General features: G+C 43.8%; 1 protein-coding gene and 34 non-coding genes across 42 annotated transcripts in view; 34 read left to right on the top strand and 1 right to left on the bottom strand.

Annotated features, from left to right (window-relative positions):
* cadpsa (Ca2+-dependent activator protein for secretion a) overlaps positions 1-21,475 on the bottom strand; it is a 327,287-nt gene that overhangs the window by 182,086 nt on the left and 123,726 nt on the right. The window lies entirely within an intron of this gene.
* Positions 368-480, top strand: trnal-uaa (transfer RNA leucine (anticodon UAA)). The gene is made up of 2 exons: positions 368-405; positions 435-480. It is a non-coding gene; the product is annotated as a tRNA-Leu (tRNA).
* trnas-uga (transfer RNA serine (anticodon UGA)) lies at positions 859-940 on the top strand. The gene has a single exon. It is a non-coding gene; the product is annotated as a tRNA-Ser (tRNA).
* trnas-aga (transfer RNA serine (anticodon AGA)) lies at positions 1,238-1,319 on the top strand. Its single transcript has one exon. It is a non-coding gene; the product is annotated as a tRNA-Ser (tRNA).
* Positions 1,966-2,078, top strand: trnal-caa (transfer RNA leucine (anticodon CAA)). Its single transcript has 2 exons — positions 1,966-2,003; positions 2,033-2,078. It is a non-coding gene; the product is annotated as a tRNA-Leu (tRNA).
* On the top strand, positions 2,457-2,538 carry trnas-uga (transfer RNA serine (anticodon UGA)). The gene has a single exon. It is a non-coding gene; the product is annotated as a tRNA-Ser (tRNA).
* Positions 3,293-3,405, top strand: trnal-caa (transfer RNA leucine (anticodon CAA)). The gene is made up of 2 exons: positions 3,293-3,330; positions 3,360-3,405. It is a non-coding gene; the product is annotated as a tRNA-Leu (tRNA).
* On the top strand, positions 4,163-4,244 carry trnas-aga (transfer RNA serine (anticodon AGA)). The gene has a single exon. It is a non-coding gene; the product is annotated as a tRNA-Ser (tRNA).
* trnal-uaa (transfer RNA leucine (anticodon UAA)) lies at positions 4,889-5,001 on the top strand. Its single transcript has 2 exons — positions 4,889-4,926; positions 4,956-5,001. It is a non-coding gene; the product is annotated as a tRNA-Leu (tRNA).
* Positions 5,380-5,461, top strand: trnas-uga (transfer RNA serine (anticodon UGA)). Its single transcript has one exon. It is a non-coding gene; the product is annotated as a tRNA-Ser (tRNA).
* On the top strand, positions 6,213-6,325 carry trnal-caa (transfer RNA leucine (anticodon CAA)). The gene is made up of 2 exons: positions 6,213-6,250; positions 6,280-6,325. It is a non-coding gene; the product is annotated as a tRNA-Leu (tRNA).
* On the top strand, positions 6,704-6,785 carry trnas-uga (transfer RNA serine (anticodon UGA)). The gene has a single exon. It is a non-coding gene; the product is annotated as a tRNA-Ser (tRNA).
* Positions 7,083-7,164, top strand: trnas-aga (transfer RNA serine (anticodon AGA)). The gene has a single exon. It is a non-coding gene; the product is annotated as a tRNA-Ser (tRNA).
* Positions 7,811-7,923, top strand: trnal-caa (transfer RNA leucine (anticodon CAA)). Its single transcript has 2 exons — positions 7,811-7,848; positions 7,878-7,923. It is a non-coding gene; the product is annotated as a tRNA-Leu (tRNA).
* trnas-uga (transfer RNA serine (anticodon UGA)) lies at positions 8,302-8,383 on the top strand. The gene has a single exon. It is a non-coding gene; the product is annotated as a tRNA-Ser (tRNA).
* On the top strand, positions 9,135-9,247 carry trnal-caa (transfer RNA leucine (anticodon CAA)). Its single transcript has 2 exons — positions 9,135-9,172; positions 9,202-9,247. It is a non-coding gene; the product is annotated as a tRNA-Leu (tRNA).
* On the top strand, positions 10,005-10,086 carry trnas-aga (transfer RNA serine (anticodon AGA)). Its single transcript has one exon. It is a non-coding gene; the product is annotated as a tRNA-Ser (tRNA).
* trnal-uaa (transfer RNA leucine (anticodon UAA)) lies at positions 10,731-10,843 on the top strand. The gene is made up of 2 exons: positions 10,731-10,768; positions 10,798-10,843. It is a non-coding gene; the product is annotated as a tRNA-Leu (tRNA).
* On the top strand, positions 11,222-11,303 carry trnas-uga (transfer RNA serine (anticodon UGA)). Its single transcript has one exon. It is a non-coding gene; the product is annotated as a tRNA-Ser (tRNA).
* Positions 12,055-12,167, top strand: trnal-caa (transfer RNA leucine (anticodon CAA)). The gene is made up of 2 exons: positions 12,055-12,092; positions 12,122-12,167. It is a non-coding gene; the product is annotated as a tRNA-Leu (tRNA).
* On the top strand, positions 12,546-12,627 carry trnas-uga (transfer RNA serine (anticodon UGA)). Its single transcript has one exon. It is a non-coding gene; the product is annotated as a tRNA-Ser (tRNA).
* Positions 12,925-13,006, top strand: trnas-aga (transfer RNA serine (anticodon AGA)). The gene has a single exon. It is a non-coding gene; the product is annotated as a tRNA-Ser (tRNA).
* Positions 13,653-13,765, top strand: trnal-caa (transfer RNA leucine (anticodon CAA)). Its single transcript has 2 exons — positions 13,653-13,690; positions 13,720-13,765. It is a non-coding gene; the product is annotated as a tRNA-Leu (tRNA).
* Positions 14,144-14,225, top strand: trnas-uga (transfer RNA serine (anticodon UGA)). Its single transcript has one exon. It is a non-coding gene; the product is annotated as a tRNA-Ser (tRNA).
* trnal-caa (transfer RNA leucine (anticodon CAA)) lies at positions 14,977-15,089 on the top strand. Its single transcript has 2 exons — positions 14,977-15,014; positions 15,044-15,089. It is a non-coding gene; the product is annotated as a tRNA-Leu (tRNA).
* Positions 15,468-15,549, top strand: trnas-uga (transfer RNA serine (anticodon UGA)). Its single transcript has one exon. It is a non-coding gene; the product is annotated as a tRNA-Ser (tRNA).
* Positions 16,301-16,413, top strand: trnal-caa (transfer RNA leucine (anticodon CAA)). Its single transcript has 2 exons — positions 16,301-16,338; positions 16,368-16,413. It is a non-coding gene; the product is annotated as a tRNA-Leu (tRNA).
* trnas-uga (transfer RNA serine (anticodon UGA)) lies at positions 16,792-16,873 on the top strand. Its single transcript has one exon. It is a non-coding gene; the product is annotated as a tRNA-Ser (tRNA).
* trnal-caa (transfer RNA leucine (anticodon CAA)) lies at positions 17,625-17,737 on the top strand. Its single transcript has 2 exons — positions 17,625-17,662; positions 17,692-17,737. It is a non-coding gene; the product is annotated as a tRNA-Leu (tRNA).
* trnas-uga (transfer RNA serine (anticodon UGA)) lies at positions 18,116-18,197 on the top strand. The gene has a single exon. It is a non-coding gene; the product is annotated as a tRNA-Ser (tRNA).
* On the top strand, positions 18,495-18,576 carry trnas-aga (transfer RNA serine (anticodon AGA)). The gene has a single exon. It is a non-coding gene; the product is annotated as a tRNA-Ser (tRNA).
* On the top strand, positions 19,220-19,332 carry trnal-caa (transfer RNA leucine (anticodon CAA)). Its single transcript has 2 exons — positions 19,220-19,257; positions 19,287-19,332. It is a non-coding gene; the product is annotated as a tRNA-Leu (tRNA).
* On the top strand, positions 20,090-20,171 carry trnas-aga (transfer RNA serine (anticodon AGA)). Its single transcript has one exon. It is a non-coding gene; the product is annotated as a tRNA-Ser (tRNA).
* trnal-uaa (transfer RNA leucine (anticodon UAA)) lies at positions 20,816-20,928 on the top strand. Its single transcript has 2 exons — positions 20,816-20,853; positions 20,883-20,928. It is a non-coding gene; the product is annotated as a tRNA-Leu (tRNA).
* trnas-uga (transfer RNA serine (anticodon UGA)) lies at positions 21,307-21,388 on the top strand. Its single transcript has one exon. It is a non-coding gene; the product is annotated as a tRNA-Ser (tRNA).

The following is a 21,475-nucleotide window of genomic DNA, read 5'->3' as shown; positions in this document are numbered from 1 at the left end:
GCATGGCCAAGTGTTCTAATGAGCTACACAAAGTGGACTTCCTTCCACTGTGTATGAAGACTTTTGGTTTCCCAAGGAAGTTATGGGTTTGAGTAAAAGTCTTGTCAATATCTTTTCAACATGAGTCTGAACTCAGAAGTAGATACTTAAGTGACCAGACTATTGCGTTTTAGTTTCACAAGGATTACAGATTGTTACAATCCAGCATAGCCGATTACTCTCGGGCACTTGACAAAGGATGACTCCTCCAGCAAATTGGTTTCTGCCTCCAAATGAAGGAATGTATTCAAAATGCACTGCTAAAAATTGCTTTGCTGGGACGAGACTGGTTTCAGTTTTGTTTCCTTTGATTTCAATGTTGCTGTATGTCAGGATGGCCGAGTGGTCTAAGGCGCCAGACTTAAGAGATGCATCTTTCCTTAGTGATTTGGGCTTTCTGGTCTCCGAAGGGAGGCGTGGCTTCAAATCCCACTCCTCACATCCTCTAGTGATTTTTGATTCGGCTCTTGACACTTGTCCGACAGACTTCACTGCAGGTTTTGCATTTATCTTTGAATTGTGCGCTCATGATGTTGCAACCATCAAAATTGGCTGTTTAGTCTTAAAACCTGATTGTGTAAAACCGAGGAGACATGACAATAAGTGGATTTATTGTGATCCCGATTAACCCCATCTGACCAAAGTCAGCACGAGCCTAACCACTGGATGTCTGAATGTACATGGTTCTTGTGACATGCATGGAACAGAATAACAGCCAATCAAGCAGCCAGTTGAAACTTATACTGTTGCTGAAAATCAGAAATGGGGGCAATCACTGATGTTACTGCTAATGTTAGCACATAATGATAAAGCTCGGAAGTTGTTGTGGCCGATTGGTTAAGGTGATGGACTTGAAATCCATTTGGGTCTCCCCGCGTAGGTTCGAATCCTACCGACAGCGCAATTATTTTCTGGAATTTAGCTCTCTTTCTTCTCTTGGGTTCAGTTTCGTCAGAAAAATGGTGATGTCGGCAAGGTGTGACTGGTTACTCAGCGAATTGGGTCTTCTGATCAAATTAAAGTCTGGATTCAAAGCCCACTGTTGAAGGTGTGTCTGCCGAGTTCCTTTCTCTGAACTTACGATCGCTGCTAAAGGTTTGAGACCCTCTGTAGGTTGTAGGAGATGCTGTTTCTTTCTGCGGTGCCAACTGCTCCATTCAACAAGCACTAGCGTTAATATTAAACTTGCATGTGTAAGGTTGTCGTGGCCGAGTGGTTAAGGCAATGGACTAGAAATCCATTGGGTTCTCACCTCGTAGGTTCGAATCCTGCCGACAACGACCCCATTTTCTGTAAATCAGCTCTGTGTTGTTGATTGAGGAGAACTTTTTGAGCAATGCTGTCGTCAAGGTGTCACTGATGCCGTAGCTACCTGAGCAAATTTGGACCAAGTACAGCCATGGCTACAAGGCACGCTCTTGAAAACTCCTGTTGAAGGAATCAGGGTTGACTTGGCTTCTAGGATTTTAATTAGGGACCAGTCTGTTGAAATGAGACCAGCTGTTGGCCGTTGTTCAAGAGCGAGTTGTTTACATGGGGAAACAGGTTCTTAAGAGTCAGCATGGCCAAGTGTTCTAATGAGCTACACAAAGTGGACTTCCTTCCACTGTGTATGAAGACTTTTGGTTTCCCAAGGAAGTTATGGGTTTGAGTAAAAGTCTTGTCAATATCTTTTCAACATGAGTCTGAACTCAGAAGTAGATACTTAAGTGACCAGACTATTGCGTTTTAGTTTCACAAGGATTACAGATTGTTACAATCCAGCATAGCCGATTACTCTCGGGCACTTGACAAAGGATGACTCCTCCAGCAAATTGGTTTCTGCCTCCAAATGAAGGAATGTATTCAAAATGCACTGCTAAAAATTGCTTTGCTGGGACGAGACTGGTTTCAGTTTTGTTTCCTTTGATTTCAATGTTGATGTATGTCAGGATGGCCGAGTGGTCTAAGGCGCCAGACTCAAGAGATGCATCTTTCCTTAGTGATTTGGGCTTTCTGGTCTCCGAAGGGAGGCGTGGGTTCAAATCCCACTCCTGACACCCTCTAGTGATTTTTGATTCGGCTCTTGACACTTGTCCGACAGACTTCACTGCAGGTTTTGCATTTATCTTTGAATTGTGCGCTCATGATGTTGCAACCATCAAAATTGGCTGTTTAGTCTTAAAACCTGATTGTGTAAAACCGAGGAGACATGACAATAAGTGGATTTATTGTGATCCCGATTAACCCCATCTGACCAAAGTCAGCACGAGCCTTACCACTGGATGTCTGAATGTACATGGTTCTTGTGACATGCATGGAACAGAATAACAGCCAATCAAGCAGCCAGTTGAAACTTATACTGTTGCTGAAAATCAGAAATGGGGGCAATCACTGATGTTACTGCTAATGTCAGCACATAATGATAAAGCTCGGAAGTTGTTGTGGCCGAGTGGCTAAGGCGATGGACTTGAAATCCATTGGGGTCTCCCTGCGTAGGTTCGAATCCTGCCGACAACGCAATTATTTTCTGGAATTTAGCTCTCTTTCTTCTCTTGGGTTCAGTTTCGTCAGAAAAATGGTGATGTCGGCAAGGTGTGACTGGTTACTCAGCGAATTGGGTCTTCTGATCAAATTAAAGTCTGGATTCAAAGCCCACTGTTGAAGGTGTGTCTGCCGAGTTCCTTTCTCGGAACTTACGATCGCTGCTAAAGGTTTGAGACACGCTATTTGGACCAAGTACAGCCATGGCTACAAGGCACACTCTTGAAAACTCCTGTTGAAGGAATCAGGGTTGACTTGGCTTCTAGGATTTTAATTAGGGACCAGTCTGTTGAAATGAGACCAGCTGTTGGCCGTTGTTCAAGTGCGAGTGGTTTACATGGGGAAACAGGTTCTTAAGAGTCAGCATGGCCAAGTGTTCTAATGAGCTACACAAAGTGGACTTCCTTCCACTGTGTATGAAGACTTTTGGTTTCCCAAGGAAGGTATGGGTTTGAGTAAAAGTCTTGTCATTATCTTTTCAAAATGAGTCTGAACTCAGCAGTAGATACTTAAGTGACCAGACTATTGCGTTTTAGTTTCACAAGGATTACAGATTGTTACAATCCAGCATAGCCGATTACTCTTGGGCACTTGACAAAAGATGACTCCTACAGCAAATTGGGCTTTCTGCCTCCAAATGAAGGAATGTATTCAAAATGCACTGCTAAAAATTGTTGCTGGGACGAGACTGGTTTCGGTTTTGTTTCCTTTGATTTCAATGTTGCTGTATGTCAGGATGGCCGAGTGGTCTAAGGCGCCAGACTCAAGAGATGCATCTTTCCTTAGTGATTTGGGCTTTCTGGTCTCCGAAGAGAGGCGTGGGTTCAAATCCCACTCCTGACACACTCTAATGATTTTTGATTCGGCTCTTGACACTTGTCCGACAGACTTCACTGCAGGTTTTGCATTTATCTTTGAATTGTGCGCTCATGATGTTGCAACCATCAAAATTGGCTGTTTAGTCTTAAAACCTGATTGTGTAAAACCGAGGAGACATGACAATAAGTGGATTTATTGTGATCCCGATTAACCCCATCTGACCAAAGTCAGCACGAGCCTAACCACTGGATGTCTGAATGTACATGGTTCTTGTGACATGCATGGAACAGAATAACAGCCAATCAAGCAGCCAGTTGAAACTTATACTGTTGCTGAAAATCAGAAATGGGGGCAATCACTGATGTTACTGCTAATGTTAGCACATAATGATAAAGCTCGGAAGTTGTTGTGGCCGAGTGGTTAAGGTGATGGACTTTAAATCCATTGGGGTCTCCCCGCGTAGGTTCGAATCCTACCGACAGCGCATTTATTTTCTGGAATTTAGCTCTCTTTCTTCTCTTGGGTTCAGTTTCGTCAGAAAAATGGTGATGTCGGCAAGGTGTGACTGGTTACTCAGCGAATTGGGTCTTCTGATCAAATTAAAGTCTGGATTCAAAGCCCACTGTTGAAGGTGTGTCTGCCGAGTTCCTTTCTCGGAACTTACGATCGCTGCTAAAGGTTTGAGACCCTCTGTAGGCTGTAGGAGATGCTGTTTCTTTCTGCGGTGCCAACTGCTCCATTCAACAAGCACTAGCGTTAATATTAAACATGCATGTGTAAGGTTGTCGTGGCCGAGTGGTTAAGGCGATGGACTAGAAATTCATTGGGTTCTCCCCTCGTAGGTTCGAATCCTGCCGACAACGACCCCATTTTCTGTAAATCAGCTCTGTGTTGTTGATTGAGGAGAACTTTTTGAGCAATGCTGTCGTCAAGGTGTCACTGATGCTGTAGCTACCTGAGCAAATTTGGACCAAGTACAGCCATGGCTACAAGGCACGCTCTTGAAAACTCCTGTTGAAGGAATCAGGGTTGACTTGGCTTCTAGGATTTTAATTAGGGACCAGTCTGTTGAAATGAGACCAGCTGTTGGCCGTTGTTCAAGAGCGAGTTGTTTACATGGGGAAACAGGTTATTAAGAGTCAGCATGGCCAAGTGTTCTAATGAGCTACACAAAGTGGACTTCCTTCCACTGTGTATGAAGACTTTTGGTTTCCCAAGGAAGTTATGGGTTTGAGTAAAAGTCTTGTCAATATCTTTTCAACATGAGTCTGAACTCAGAAGTAGATACTTAAGTGACCAGACTATTGCGTTTTAGTTTCACAAGGATTACAGATTGTTACAATCCAGCATAGCCGATTACTCTCGGGCACTTGACAAAGGATGACTCCTCCAGCAAATTGGTTTCTGCCTCCAAATGAAGGAATGTATTCAAAATGCACTGCTAAAAATTGTTGCTGGGACGAGACTGGTTTCAGTTTTGTTTCCTTTGATTTCAATGTTGATGTATGTCAGGATGGCCGAGTGGTCTAAGGCGCCAGACTTAAGAGATGCATCTTTCCTTAGTGATTTGGGCTTTCTGGTCTCCGAAGGGAGGCGTGGGTTCAAATCCCACTCCTGACACCCTCTAGTGATTTTTGATTCGGCTCTTGACACTTGTCCGACAGACTTCACTGCAGGTTTTGCATTTATCTTTGAATTGTGCGCTCATGATGTTGCAACCATCAAAATTGGCTGTTTAGTCTTAAAACCTGATTGTGTAAAACCGAGGAGACATGACAATAAGTGGATTTATTGTGATCCCGATTAACCCCATCTGACCAAAGTCAGCACGAGCCTTACCACTGGATGTCTGAATGTACATGGTTCTTGTGACATGCATGGAACAGAATAACAGCCAATCAAGCAGCCAGTTGAAACTTATACTGTTGCTGAAAATCAGAAATGGGGGCAATCACTGATGTTACTGCTAATGTCAGCACATAATGATAAAGCTCTGAAGTTGTTGTGGCCGAGTGGTTAAGGCGATGGACTTGAAATCCATTGGGGTCTCCCTGCGTAGGTTCGAATCCTGCCGACAACGCAATTATATTCTGGAATTTAGCTCTCTTTCTTCTCTTGGGTTCAGTTTCGTCAGAAAAATGGTGATGTCGGCAAGGTGTGACTGGTTACTCAGCGAATTGGGTCTTCTGATCAAATTAAAGTCTGGATTCAAAGCCCACTGTTGAAGGTGTGTCTGCCGAGTTCCTTTCTCGGAACTTACGATCGCTGCTAAAGGTTTGAGACACGCTATTTGGACCAAGTACAGCCATGGCTACAAGGCACGCTCTTGAAAACTCCTGTTGAAGGAATCAGGGTTGACTTGGCTTCTAGGATTTTAATTAGGGACCAGTCTGTTGAAATGAGACCAGCTGTTGGCCGTTGTTCAAGTGCGAGTGGTTTACATGGGGAAACAGGTTATTAAGAGTCAGCATGGCCAAGTGTTCTAATGAGCTACACAAAGTGGACTTCCTTCCACTGTGTATGAAGACTTTTGGTTTCCCAAGGAAGGTATGGGTTTGAGTAAAAGTCTTGTCAATATCTTTTCAACATGAGTCTGAACTCAGCAGTAGATACTTAAGTGACCAGACTATTGCGTTTTAGTTTCACAAGGATTACAGATTGTTACAATCCAGCATAGTCGATTACTCTCGGGCACTTGACAAAAGATGACTCCTACAGCAAATTGGGCTTTCTGCCTCCAAATGAAGGAATGTATTCAAAATGCACTGCTAAAAATTGCTGGGACGAGACTGGTTTCGGTTTTGTTTCCTTTGATTTCAATGTTGCTGTATGTCAGGATGGCCGAGTGGTCTAAGGCGCCAGACTCAAGAGATGCATCTTTCCTTAGTGATTTGGGCTTTCTGGTCTCTGAAGAGAGGCGTGGGTTCAAATCCCACTCCTGACACACTCTAATGATTTTTGATTCGGCTCTTGACACTTGTCCGACAGACTTCACTGCAGGTTTTGCATTTATCTTTGAATTGTGCGCTCATGATGTTGCAACCATCAAAATTGGCTGTTTAGTCTTAAAACCTGATTGTGTAAAACCGAGGAGACATGACAATAAGTGGATTTATTGTGATCCCGATTAACCCCATCTGACCAAAGTCAGCACGAGCCTAACCACTGGATGTCTGAATGTACATGGTTCTTGTGACATGCATGGAACAGAATAACAGCCAATCAAGCAGCCAGTTGAAACTTATACTGTTGCTGAAAATCAGAAATGGGGGCAATCACTGATGTTACTGCTAATGTTAGCACATAATGATAAAGCTCGGAAGTTGTTGTGGCCGAGTGGTTAAGGTGATGGACTTGAAATCCATTGGGGTCTCCCCGCGTAGGTTCGAATCCTACCGACAGCGTAATTATTTTCTGGAATTTAGCTCTCTTAATTCTCTTGGGTTCAGTTTCGTCAGAAAAATGGTGATGTCGGCAAGGTGTGACTGGTTACTCAGCGAATTGGGTCTTCTGATCAAATTAAAGTCTGGATTCAAAGCCCACTGTTGAAGGTGTGTCTGCCGAGTTCCTTTCTCTGAACTTACGATCGCTGCTAAAGGTTTGAGACCCTCTGTAGGCTGTAGGAGATGCTGTTTCTTTCTGCGGTGCCAACTGCTCCATTCAACAAGCACTAGCGTTAATATTAAACATGCATGTGTAAGGTTGTCGTGGCCGAGTGGTTAAGGAGATGGACTAGAAATCCATTGGGTTCTCACCTCGTAGGTTCGAATCCTGCCGACAACGACCCCATTTTCTGTAAATCAGCTCTGTGTTGTTGATTGAGGAGAACTTTTTGAGCAATGCTGTCGTCAAGGTGTCACTGATGCCGTAGCTACCTGAGCAAATTTGGACCAAGTACAGCCATGGCTACAAGGCACGCTCTTGAAAACTCCTGTTGAAGGAATCAGGGTTGACTTGGCTTCTAGGATTTTAATTAGGGACCAGTCTGTTGAAATGAGACCAGCTGTTGGCCGTTGTTCAAGAGCGAGTTGTTTACATGGGGAAACAGGTTCTTAAGAGTCAGCATGGCCAAGTGTTCTAATGAGCTACACAAAGTGGACTTCCTTCCACTGTGTATGAAGACTTTTGGTTTCCCAAGGAAGTTATGGGTTTGAGTAAAAGTCTTGTCAATATCTTTTCAACATGAGTCTGAACTCAGAAGTAGATACTTAAGTGACCAGACTATTGCGTTTTAGTTTCACAAGGATTACAGATTGTTACAATCCAGCATAGCCGATTACTCTCGGGCACTTGACAAAGGATGACTCCTCCAGCAAATTGGTTTCTGCCTCCAAATGAAGGAATGTATTCAAAATGCACTGCTAAAAATTGCTTTGCTGGGACGAGACTGGTTTCAGTTTTGTTTCCTTTGATTTCAATGTTGATGTATGTCAGGATGGCAGAGTGGTCTAAGGCGCCAGACTCAAGAGATGCATCTTTCCTTAGTGATTTGGGCTTTCTGGTCTCCGAAGGGAGGCGTGGGTTCAAATCCCACTCCTGACACCCTCTAGTGATTTTTGATTCGGCTCTTGACACTTGTCCGACAGACTTCACTGCAGGTTTTGCATTTATCTTTGAATTGTGCGCTCATGATGTTGCAACCATCAAAATTGGCTGTTTAGTCTTAAAACCTGATTGTGTAAAACCGAGGAGACATGACAATAAGTGGATTTATTGTGATCCCGATTAACCCCATCTGACCAAAGTCAGCACGAGCCTTACCACTGGATGTCTGAATGTACATGGTTCTTGTGACATGCATGGAACAGAATAACAGCCAATCAAGCAGCCAGTTGAAACTTATACTGTTGCTGAAAATCAGAAATGGGGGCAATCACTGATGTTACTGCTAATGTCAGCACATAATGATAAAGCTCGGAAGTTGTTGTGGCCGAGTGGCTAAGGCGATGGACTTGAAATCCATTGGGGTCTCCCTGCGTAGGTTCGAATCCTGCCGACAACGCAATTATTTTCTGGAATTTAGCTCTCTTTCTTCTCTTGGGTTCAGTTTCGTCAGAAAAATGGTGATGTCGGCAAGGTGTGACTGGTTACTCAGCGAATTGGGTCTTCTGATCAAATTAAAGTCTGGATTCAAAGCCCACTGTTGAAGGTGTGTCTGCCGAGTTCCTTTCTCGGAACTTACGATCGCTGCTAAAGGTTTGAGACACGCTATTTGGACCAAGTACAGCCATGGCTACAAGGCACGCTCTTGAAAACTCCTGTTGAAGGAATCAGGGTTGACTTGGCTTCTAGGATTTTAATTAGGGACCAGTCTGTTGAAATGAGACCAGCTGTTGGCCGTTGTTCAAGTGCGAGTGGTTTACATGGGGAAACAGGTTCTTAAGAGTCAGCATGGCCAAGTGTTCTAATGAGCTACACAAAGTGGACTTCCTTCCACTGTGTATGAAGACTTTTGGTTTCCCAAGGAAGGTATGGGTTTGAGTAAAAGTCTTGTCAATATCTTTTCAACATGAGTCTGAACTCAGCAGTAGATACTTAAGTGACCAGACTATTGCGTTTTAGTTTCACAAGGATTACAGATTGTTACAATCCAGCATAGCCGATTACTCTTGGGCACTTGACAAAAGATGACTCCTACAGCAAATTGGGCTTTCTGCCTCCAAATGAAGGAATGTATTCAAAATGCACTGCTAAAAATTGCTGGGACGAGACTGGTTTCGGTTTTGTTTCCTTTGATTTCAATGTTGCTGTATGTCAGGATGGCCGAGTGGTCTAAGGCGCCAGACTCAAGAGATGCATCTTTCCTTAGTGATTTGGGCTTTCTGGTCTCCGAAGAGAGGCGTGGGTTCAAATCCCACTCCTGACACACTCTAATGATTTTTGATTCGGCTCTTGACACTTGTCCGACAGACTTCACTGCAGGTTTTGCATTTATCTTTGAATTGTGCGCTCATGATGTTGCAACCATCAAAATTGGCTGTTTAGTCTTAAAACCTGATTGTGTAAAACCGAGGAGACATGACAATAAGTGGATTTATTGTGATCCCGATTAACCCCATCTGACCAAAGTCAGCACGAGCCTAACCACTGGATGTCTGAATGTACATGGTTCTTGTGACATGCATGGAACAGAATAACAGCCAATCAAGCAGCCAGTTGAAACTTATACTGTTGCTGAAAATCAGAAATGGGGGCAATCACTGATGTTACTGCTAATGTTAGCACATAATGATAAAGCTCGGAAGTTGTTGTGGCCGAGTGGTTAAGGTGATGGACTTTAAATCCATTGGGGTCTCCCCGCGTAGGTTCGAATCCTACCGACAGCGCATTTATTTTCTGGAATTTAGCTCTCTTTCTTCTCTTGGGTTCAGTTTCGTCAGAAAAATGGTGATGTCGGCAAGGTGTGACTGGTTACTCAGCGAATTGGGTCTTCTGATCAAATTAAAGTCTGGATTCAAAGCCCACTGTTGAAGGTGTGTCTGCCGAGTTCCTTTCTCGGAACTTACGATCGCTGCTAAAGGTTTGAGACCCTCTGTAGGCTGTAGGAGATGCTGTTTCTTTCTGCGGTGCCAACTGCTCCATTCAACAAGCACTAGCGTTAATATTAAACATGCATGTGTAAGGTTGTCGTGGCCGAGTGGTTAAGGCGATGGACTAGAAATTCATTGGGTTCTCCCCTCGTAGGTTCGAATCCTGCCGACAACGACCCCATTTTCTGTAAATCAGCTCTGTGTTGTTGATTGAGGAGAACTTTTTGAGCAATGCTGTCGTCAAGGTGTCACTGATGCTGTAGCTACCTGAGCAAATTTGGACCAAGTACAGCCATGGCTACAAGGCACGCTCTTGAAAACTCCTGTTGAAGGAATCAGGGTTGACTTGGCTTCTAGGATTTTAATTAGGGACCAGTCTGTTGAAATGAGACCAGCTGTTGGCCGTTGTTCAAGAGCGAGTTGTTTACATGGGGAAACAGGTTATTAAGAGTCAGCATGGCCAAGTGTTCTAATGAGCTACACAAAGTGGACTTCCTTCCACTGTGTATGAAGACTTTTGGTTTCCCAAGGAAGTTATGGGTTTGAGTAAAAGTCTTGTCAATATCTTTTCAACATGAGTCTGAACTCAGAAGTAGATACTTAAGTGACCAGACTATTGCGTTTTAGTTTCACAAGGATTACAGATTGTTACAATCCAGCATAGCCGATTACTCTCGGGCACTTGACAAAGGATGACTCCTCCAGCAAATTGGTTTCTGCCTCCAAATGAAGGAATGTATTCAAAATGCACTGCTAAAAATTGTTGCTGGGACGAGACTGGTTTCAGTTTTGTTTCCTTTGATTTCAATGTTGATGTATGTCAGGATGGCCGAGTGGTCTAAGGCGCCAGACTTAAGAGATGCATCTTTCCTTAGTGATTTGGGCTTTCTGGTCTCCGAAGGGAGGCGTGGGTTCAAATCCCACTCCTGACACCCTCTAGTGATTTTTGATTCGGCTCTTGACACTTGTCCGACAGACTTCACTGCAGGTTTTGCATTTATCTTTGAATTGTGCGCTCATGATGTTGCAACCATCAAAATTGGCTGTTTAGTCTTAAAACCTGATTGTGTAAAACCGAGGAGACATGACAATAAGTGGATTTATTGTGATCCCGATTAACCCCATCTGACCAAAGTCAGCACGAGCCTTACCACTGGATGTCTGAATGTACATGGTTCTTGTGACATGCATGGAACAGAATAACAGCCAATCAAGCAGCCAGTTGAAACTTATACTGTTGCTGAAAATCAGAAATGGGGGCAATCACTGATGTTACTGCTAATGTCAGCACATAATGATAAAGCTCTGAAGTTGTTGTGGCCGAGTGGTTAAGGCGATGGACTTGAAATCCATTGGGGTCTCCCTGCGTAGGTTCGAATCCTGCCGACAACGCAATTATATTCTGGAATTTAGCTCTCTTTCTTCTCTTGGGTTCAGTTTCGTCAGAAAAATGGTGATGTCGGCAAGGTGTGACTGGTTACTCAGCGAATTGGGTCTTCTGATCAAATTAAAGTCTGGATTCAAAGCCCACTGTTGAAGGTGTGTCTGCCGAGTTCCTTTCTCGGAACTTACGATCGCTGCTAAAGGTTTGAGACACGCTATTTGGACCAAGTACAGCCATGGCTACAAGGCACGCTCTTGAAAACTCCTGTTGAAGGAATCAGGGTTGACTTGGCTTCTAGGATTTTAATTAGGGACCAGTCTGTTGAAATGAGACCAGCTGTTGGCCGTTGTTCAAGTGCGAGTGGTTTACATGGGGAAACAGGTTATTAAGAGTCAGCATGGCCAAGTGTTCTAATGAGCTACACAAAGTGGACTTCCTTCCACTGTGTATGAAGACTTTTGGTTTCCCAAGGAAGGTATGGGTTTGAGTAAAAGTCTTGTCAATATCTTTTCAACATGAGTCTGAACTCAGCAGTAGATACTTAAGTGACCAGACTATTGCGTTTTAGTTTCACAAGGATTACAGATTGTTACAATCCAGCATAGTCGATTACTCTCGGGCACTTGACAAAAGATGACTCCTACAGCAAATTGGGCTTTCTGCCTCCAAATGAAGGAATGTATTCAAAATGCACTGCTAAAAATTGCTGGGACGAGACTGGTTTCGGTTTTGTTTCCTTTGATTTCAATGTTGCTGTATGTCAGGATGGCCGAGTGGTCTAAGGCGCCAGACTCAAGAGATGCATCTTTCCTTAGTGATTTGGGCTTTCTGGTCTCTGAAGAGAGGCGTGGGTTCAAATCCCACTCCTGACACACTCTAATGATTTTTGATTCGGCTCTTGACACTTGTCCGACAGACTTCACTGCAGGTTTTGCATTTATCTTTGAATTGTGCGCTCATGATGTTGCAACCATCAAAATTGGCTGTTTAGTCTTAAAACCTGATTGTGTAAAACCGAGGAGACATGACAATAAGTGGATTTATTGTGATCCCGATTAACCCCATCTGACCAAAGTCAGCACGAGCCTAACCACTGGATGTCTGAATGTACATGGTTCTTGTGACATGCATGGAACAGAATAACAGCCAATCAAGCAGCCAGTTGAAACTTATACTGTTGCTGAAAATCAGAAATGGGGGCAATCACTGATGTTACTGCTAATGTTAGCACATAATGATAAAGCTCGGAAGTTGTTGTGGCCGAGTGGTTAAGGTGATGGACTTGAAATCCATTGGGGTCTCCCCGCGTAGGTTCGAATCCTACCGACAGCGTAATTATTTTCTGGAATTTAGCTCTCTTAATTCTCTTGGGTTCAGTTTCGTCAGAAAAATGGTGATGTCGGCAAGGTGTGACTGGTTACTCAGCGAATTGGGTCTTCTGATCAAATTAAAGTCTGGATTCAAAGCCCACTGTTGAAGGTGTGTCTGCCGAGTTCCTTTCTCTGAACTTACGATCGCTGCTAAAGGTTTGAGACCCTCTGTAGGCTGTAGGAGATGCTGTTTCTTTCTGCGGTGCCAACTGCTCCATTCAACAAGCACTAGCGTTAATATTAAACATGCATGTGTAAGGTTGTCGTGGCCGAGTGGTTAAGGAGATGGACTAGAAATCCATTGGGTTCTCACCTCGTAGGTTCGAATCCTGCCGACAACGACCCCATTTTCTGTAAATCAGCTCTGTGTTGTTGATTGAGGAGAACTTTTTGAGCAATGCTGTCGTCAAGGTGTCACTGATGCCGTAGCTACCTGAGCAAATTTGGACCAAGTACAGCCATGGCTACAAGGCACGCTCTTGAAAACTCCTGTTGAAGGAATCAGGGTTGACTTGGCTTCTAGGATTTTAATTAGGGACCAGTCTGTTGAAATGAGACCAGCTGTTGGCCGTTGTTCAAGAGCGAGTTGTTTACATGGGGAAACAGGTTCTTAAGAGTCAGCATGGCCAAGTGTTCTAATGAGCTACACAAAGTGGACTTCCTTCCACTGTGTATGAAGACTTTTGGTTTCCCAAGGAAGTTATGGGTTTGAGTAAAAGTCTTGTCAATATCTTTTCAACATGAGTCTGAACTCAGAAGTAGATACTTAAGTGACCAGACTATTGCGTTTTAGTTTCACAAGGATTACAGATTGTTACAATCCAGCATAGCCGATTACTCTCGGGCACTTGACAAAGGATGACTCCTCCAGCAAATTGGTTTCTGCCTCCAAATGAAGGAATGTATTCAAAATGCACTGCTAAAAATTGCTTTGCTGGGACGAGACTGGTTTCAGTTTTGTTTCCTTTGATTTCAATGTTGATGTATGTCAGGATGGCAGAGTGGTCTAAGGCGCCAGACTCAAGAGATGCATCTTTCCTTAGTGATTTGGGCTTTCTGGTCTCCGAAGGGAGGCGTGGGTTCAAATCCCACTCCTGACAACCTCTAGTGATTTTTGATTCGGTTCTTGACACTTGTCCGACAGACTTCACTGCAGGTTTTGCATTTATCTTTGAATTGTGCGCTCATGATGTTGCAACCATCAAAATTGGCTGTTTAGTCTTAAAACCTGATTGTGTAAAACCGAGGAGACATGACAATAAGTGGATTTATTGTGATCCCGATTAACCCCATCTGACCAAAGTCAGCACGAGCCTTACCACTGGATGTCTGAATGTACATGGTTATTGTGACATGCATGGAACAGAATAACAGCCAATCAAGCAGCCAGTTGAAACTTATACTGTTGCTGAAAATCAGAAATGGGGGCAATCACTGATGTTACTGCTAATGTCAGCACATAATGATAAAGCTCGGAAGTTGTTGTGGCCGAGTGGCTAAGGCGATGGACTTGAAATCCATTGGGGTCTCCCTGCGTAGGTTCGAATCCTGCCGACAACGCAATTATTTTCTGGAATTTAGCTCTCTTTCTTCTCTTGGGTTCAGTTTCGTCAGAAAAATGGTGATGTCGGCAAGGTGTGACTGGTTACTCAGCGAATTGGGTCTTCTGATCAAATTAAAGTCTGGATTCAAAGCCCACTGTTGAAGGTGTGTCTGCCGAGTTCCTTTCTCGGAACTTACGATCGCTGCTAAAGGTTTGAAACACGCTATTTGGACCAAGTACAGCCATGGCTACAAGGCACGCTCTTGAAAACTCCTGTTGAAGGAATCAGGGTTGACTTGGCTTCTAGGATTTTAATTAGGGACCAGTCTGTTGAAATGAGACCAGCTGTTGGCCGTTGTTCAAGAGCGAGTGGTTTACATGGGGAAACAGGTTCTTAAGAGTCAGCATGGCCAAGTGTTCTAATGAGCTACACAAAGTGGACTTCCTTCCACTGTGTATGAAAACTTTTGGTTTCCCAAGGAAGTTATGGGTTTGAGTAAAAGTCTTGTCAATATCTTTTCAACATGAGTCTGAACTCAGCAGTAGATACTTAAGTGACCAGACTATTGCGTTTTAGTTTCACAAGGATTACAGATTGTTACAATCCAGCATAGCCGATTACTCTCGGGCACTTGACAAAAGATGACTCCTACAGCAAATTGGGCTTTCTGCCTCCAAATGAAGGAATGTATTCAAAATGCACTGCTAAAAATTGCTGGGACGAGACTGGTTTCGGTTTTGTTTCCTTTGATTTCAATGTTGCTGTATGTCAGGATGGCCGAGTGGTCTAAGGCGCCAGACTCAAGAGATGCATCTTTCCTTAGTGATTTGGGCTTTCTGGTCTCCGAAGGGAGGCGTGGGTTCAAATCCCACTCCTGACACCCTCTAATGATTTTTGATTCGGCTCTTGACACTTGTCCGACAGACTTCACTGCAGGTTTTGCATTTATCTTTGAATTGTGCGCTCATGATGTTGCAACCATCAAAATTGGCTGTTTAGTCTTAAAACCTGATTGTGTAAAACCGAGGAGACATGACAATAAGTGGATTTATTGTGATCCCGATTAACCCCATCTGACCAAAGTCAGCACGAGCCTAACCACTGGATGTCTGAATGTACATGGTTCTTGTGACATGCATGGAACAGAATAACAGCCAATCAAGCAGCCAGTTGAAACTTATACTGTTGCTGAAAATCAGAAATGGGGGCAATCACTGATGTTACTGCTAATGTTAGCACATAATGATAAAGCTCGCAAGTTGTTGTGGCCGAGTGGTTAAGGCGATGGACTTGAAATCCATTGGGGTCTCCCTGCGTAGGTTCGAATCCTGCCGACAACGCAATTATTTTCTGGAATTTAGCTCTCTTTCTTCTCTTGGGTTCAGTTTCGTCAGAAAAATGGTGATGTCGGCAAGGTGTGACTGGTTACTCAGCGAATTGGGTCTTCTGATCAAATTAAAGTCTGGATTCAAAGCCCACTGTTGAAGGTGTGTCTGCCGAGTTCCTTTCTCGGAACTTACGATCGCTGCTAAAGGTTTGAAACACGCTATTTGGACCAAGTACAGCCATGGCTACAAGGCACGCTCTTGAAAACTCCTGTTGAAGGAATCAGGGTTGACTTGGCATCTAGGATTTTAATTAGGGACCAGTCTGTTGAAATGAGACCAGCTGTTGGCCGTTGTTCAAGAGCGAGTGGTTTACATGGGGAAACAGGTTCTTAAGAGTCAGCATGGCCAAGTGTTCTAATGAGCTACACAAAGTGGACTTCCTTCCACTGTGTATGAAGACTTTTGGTTTCCCAAAGAAGGTATGGGTTTGAGTAAAAGTCTTGTCAATATCTTTTCAACATGAGTCTGAACTCAGCAGTAGATACTTAAGTGACCAGACTATTGCGTTTTAGTTTCACAAGGATTACAGATTGTTACAATCCAGCATAGCCGATTACTCTCGGGCACTTGACAAAAGATGACTCCTACAGCAAATTGGGCTTTCTGCCTCCAAATGAAGGAATGTATTCAAAATACACTGCTAAAAATTGCTGGGACGAGACTGGTTTCGGTTTTGTTTCCTTTGATTTCAATGTTGCTGTATGTCAGGATGGCCGAGTGGTCTAAGGCGCCAGACTCAAGAGATGCATCTTTCCTTAGTGATTTGGGCTTTCTGGTCTCCGAAGAGAGGCGTGGGTTCAAATCCCACTCCTGACACACTCTAATGATTTTTGATTCGGCTCTTGACACTTGTCCGACAGACTTCACTGCAGGTTTTGCATTTATCTTTGAATTGTGCGCTCATGATGTTGCAACCATCAAAATTGGCTGTTTAGTCTTAAAACCTGATTGTGTAAAACCGAGGAGACATGACAATAAGTGGATTTATTGTGATCCCGATTAACCCCATCTGACCAAAGTCAGCACGAGCCTAACCACTGGATGTCTGAATGTACATGGTTCTTGTGACATGCATGGAACAGAATAACAGCCAATCAAGCAGCCAGTTGAAACTTATACTGTTGCTGAAAATCAGAAATGGGGGCAATCACTGATGTTACTGCTAATGTTAGCACATAATGATAAAGCTCGCAAGTTGTTGTGGCCGAGTGGTTAAGGCGATGGACTTGAAATCCATTGGGGTCTCCCTGCGTAGGTTCGAATCCTGCCGACAACGCAATTATTTTCTGGAATTTAGCTCTCTTTCTTCTCTTGGGTTCAGTTTCGTCAGAAAAATGGTGATGTCGGCAAGGTGTGACTGGTTACTCAGCGAATTGGGTCTTCTGATCAAATTAAAGTCTGGATTCAAAGCCCACTGTTGAAGGTGTGTCTGCCGAGTTCCTTTCTCGGAACTTACGATCGCTGCTAAAGGTTTGAAACACGCTATTTGGACCAAGTACAGCCATGGCTACAAGGCACGCTCTTGAAAACTCCTGTTGAAGGAATCAGGGTTGACTTGGCATCTAGGATTTTAATTAGGGACCAGTCTGTTGAAATGAGACCAGCTGTTGGCCGTTGTTCAAGAGCGAGTGGTTTACATGGGGAAACAGGTTCTTAAGAGTCAGCATGGCCAAGTGTTCTAATGAGCTACACAAAGTGGACTTCCTTCCACTGTGTATGAAGACTTTTGGTTTCCCAAAGAAGGTATGGGTTTGAGTAAAAGTCTTGTCAATATCTTTTCAACATGAGTCTGAACTCAGCAGTAGATACTTAAGTGACCAGACTATTGCGTTTTAGTTTCACAAGGATTACAGATTGTTACAATCCAGCATAGCCGATTACTCTCGGGCACTTGACAAAAGATGACTCCTACAGCAAATTGGGCTTTCTGCCTCCAAATGAAGGAATGTATTCAAAATACACTGCTAAAAATTGCTGGGACGAGACTGGTTTCGGTTTTGTTTCCTTTGATTTCAATGTTGCTGTATGTCAGGATGGCCGAGTGGTCTAAGGCGCCAGACTCAAGAGATGCATCTTTCCTTAGTGATTTGGGCTTTCTGGTCTCCGAAGAGAGGCGTGGGTTCAAATCCCACTCCTGACACACTCTAATGATTTTTGATTCGGCTCTTGACACTTGTCCGACAGACTTCACTGCAGGTTTTGCATTTATCTTTGAATTGTGCGCTCATGATGTTGCAACCATCAAAATTGGCTGTTTAGTCTTAAAACCTGATTGTGTAAAACCGAGGAGACATGACAATAAGTGGATTTATTGTGATCCCGATTAACCCCATCTGACCAAAGTCAGCACGAGCCTAACCACTGGATGTCTGAATGTACATGGTTCTTGTGACATGCATGGAACAGAATAACAGCCAATCAAGCAGCCAGTTGAAACTTATACTGTTGCTGAAAATCAGAAATGGGGGCAATCACTGATGTTACTGCTAATGTTAGCACATAATGATAAAGCTCGGAAGTTGTTGTGGCCGAGTGGTTAAGGTGATGGACTTGAAATCCATTGGGGTCTCCCCGCGTAGGTTCGAATCCTACCGACAGCGCATTTATTTTCTGGAATTTAGCTCTCTTTCTTCTCTTGGGTTCAGTTTCGTCAGAAAAATGGTGATGTCGGCAAGGTGTGACTGGTTACTCAGCGAATTGGGTCTTCTGATCAAATTAAAGTCTGGATTCAAAGCCCACTGTTGAAGGTGTGTCTGCCGAGTTCCTTTCTCGGAACTTACGATCGCTGCTAAAGGTTTGAGACCCTCTGTAGGCTGTAGGAGATGCTGTTTCTTTCTGCGGTGCCAACTGCTCCATTCAACAAGCACTAGCGTTAATATTAAACATGCATGTGTAAGGTTGTCGTGGCCGAGTGGTTAAGGCGATGGAATAGAAATCCATTGGGTTCTCACCTCGTAGGTTCGAATCCTGCCGACAACGACACCATTTTCTGTAAATCAGCTCTGTGTTGTTGATTGAGGAGAACTTTTTGAGCAATGCTGTCGTCAAGGTGTCACTGATGCCGTAGCTACCTGAGCAAATTTGGACCAAGTACAGCCATGGCTACAAGGCACGCTCTTGAAAACTCCTGTTGAAGGAATCAGGGTTGACTTGGCTTCTAGGATTTTAATTAGGGACCAGTCTGTTGAAATGAGACCAGCTGTTGGCCGTTGTTCAAGTGCGAGTGGTTTACATGGGGAAACAGGTTCTTAAGAGTCAGCATGGCCAAGTGTTCTAATGAGCTACACAAAGTGGACTTCCTTCCACTGTGTATGAAGACTTTTGGTTTCCCAAGGAAGGTATGGGTTTGAGTAAAAGTCTTGTCAATATCTTTTCAACATGAGTCTGAACTCAGCAGTAGATACTTAAGTGACCAGACTATTGCGTTTTAGTTTCACAAGGATTACAGATTGTTACAATCCAGCATAGCCGATTACTCTTGGGCACTTGACAAAAGATGACTCCTACAGCAAATTGGGCTTTCTGCCTCCAAATGAAGGAATGTATTCAAAATGCACTGCTAAAAATTGCTGGGACGAGACTGGTTTCGGTTTTGTTTCCTTTGATTTCAATGTTGCTGTATGTCAGGATGGCCGAGTGGTCTAAGGCGCCAGACTCAAGAGATGCATCTTTCCTTAGTGATTTGGGCTTTCTGGTCTCCGAAGAGAGGCGTGGGTTCAAATCCCACTCCTGACACACTCTAATGATTTTTGATTCGGCTCTTGACACTTGTCCGACAGACTTCACTGCAGGTTTTGCATTTATCTTTGAATTGTGCGCTCATGATGTTGCAACCATCAAAATTGGCTGTTTAGTCTTAAAACCTGATTGTGTAAAACCGAGGAGACATGACAATAAGTGGATTTATTGTGATCCCGATTAACCCCATCTGACCAAAGTCAGCACGAGCCTAACCACTGGATGTCTGAATGTACATGGTTCTTGTGACATGCATGGAACAGAATAACAGCCAATCAAGCAGCCAGTTGAAACTTATACTGTTGCTGAAAATCAGAAATGGGGGCAATCACTGATGTTACTGCTAATGTTAGCACATAATGATAAAGCTCGGAAGTTGTTGTGGCCGAGTGGTTAAGGTGATGGACTTTAAATCCATTGGGGTCTCCCCGCGTAGGTTCGAATCCTACCGACAGCGCATTTATTTTCTGGAATTTAGCTCTCTTTCTTCTCTTGGGTTCAGTTTCGTCAGAAAAATGGTGATGTCGGCAAGGTGTGACTGGTTACTCAGCGAATTGGGTCTTCTGATCAAATTAAAGTCTGGATTCAAAGCCCACTGTTGAAGGTGTGTCTGCCGAGTTCCTTTCTCGGAACTTACGATCGCTGCTAAAGGTTTGAGACCCTCTGTAGGCTGTAGGAGATGCTGTTTCTTTCTGCGGTGCCAACTGCTCCATTCAACAAGCACTAGCGTTAATATTAAACATGCATGTGTAAGGTTGTCGTGGCCGAGTGGTTAAGGCGATGGACTAGAAATTCATTGGGTTCTCCCCTCGTAGGTTCGAATCCTGCCGACAACGACCCCATTTTCTGTAAATCAGCTCTGTGTTGTTGATTGAGGAGAACTTTTTGAGCAATGCTGTCGTCAAGGTGTCACTGATGCTGTAGCTACCTGAGCAAATTTGGACCAAGTACAGCCATGGCTACAAGGCACGCTCTTGAAAACTCCTGTTGAAGGAATCAGGGTTGACTTGGCTTCTAGGATTTTAATTAGGGACCAGTCTGTTGAAATGAGACCAGCTGTTGGCCGTTGTTCAAGAGCGAGTTGTTTACATGGGGAAACAGGTTATTAAGAGTCAGCATGGCCAAGTGTTCTAATGAGCTACACAAAGTGGACTTCCTTCCACTGTGTATGAAGACTTTTGGTTTCCCAAGGAAGTTATGGGTTTGAGTAAAAGTCTTGTCAATATCTTTTCAACATGAGTCTGAACTCAGAAGTAGATACTTAAGTGACCAGACTATTGCGTTTTAGTTTCACAAGGATTACAGATTGTTACAATCCAGCATAGCCGATTACTCTCGGGCACTTGACAAAGGATGACTCCTCCAGCAAATTGGTTTCTGCCTCCAAATGAAGGAATGTATTCAAAATGCACTGCTAAAAATTGTTGCTGGGACGAGACTGGTTTCAGTTTTGTTTCCTTTGATTTCAATGTTGATGTATGTCAGGATGGCCGAGTGGTCTAAGGCGCCAGACTTAAGAGATGCATCTTTCCTTAGTGATTTGGGCTTTCTGGTCTCCGAAGGGAGGCGTGGGTTCAAATCCCACTCCTGACACCCTCTAGTGATTTTTGATTCGGCTCTTGACACTTGTCCGACAGACTTCACTGCAGGTTTTGCATTTATCTTTGAATTGTGCGCTCATGATGTTGCAACCATCAAAATTGGCTGTTTAGTCTTAAAACCTGATTGTGTAAAACCGAGGAGACATGACAATAAGTGGATTTATTGTGATCCCGATTAACCCCATCTGACCAAAGTCAGCACGAGCCTTACCACTGGATGTCTGAATGTACATGGTTCTTGTGACATGCATGGAACAGAATAACAGCCAATCAAGCAGCCAGTTGAAACTTATACTGTTGCTGAAAATCAGAAATGGGGGCAATCACTGATGTTCCTGCTAATGTCAGCACATAATGATAAAGCTCTGAAGTTGTTGTGGCCGAGTGGTTAAGGCGATGGACTTGAAATCCATTGGGGTCTCCCTGCGTAGGTTCGAATCCTGCCGACAACGCAATTATATTCTGGAATTTAGCTCTCTTTCTTCTCTTGGGTTCAGTTTCGTCAGAAAAATGGTGATGTCGGCAAGGTGTGACTGGTT

Source organism: Festucalex cinctus, chromosome 8 (genome assembly GCF_051991245.1).
Source record: "Festucalex cinctus isolate MCC-2025b chromosome 8, RoL_Fcin_1.0, whole genome shotgun sequence".
In the NCBI taxonomy this organism is placed as follows: Eukaryota; Metazoa; Chordata; class Actinopteri; order Syngnathiformes; family Syngnathidae; genus Festucalex; species Festucalex cinctus.
Note: the sequence above shows the minus strand (reverse complement) of the source record. Positions and strands in the feature narration are given on the sequence as shown.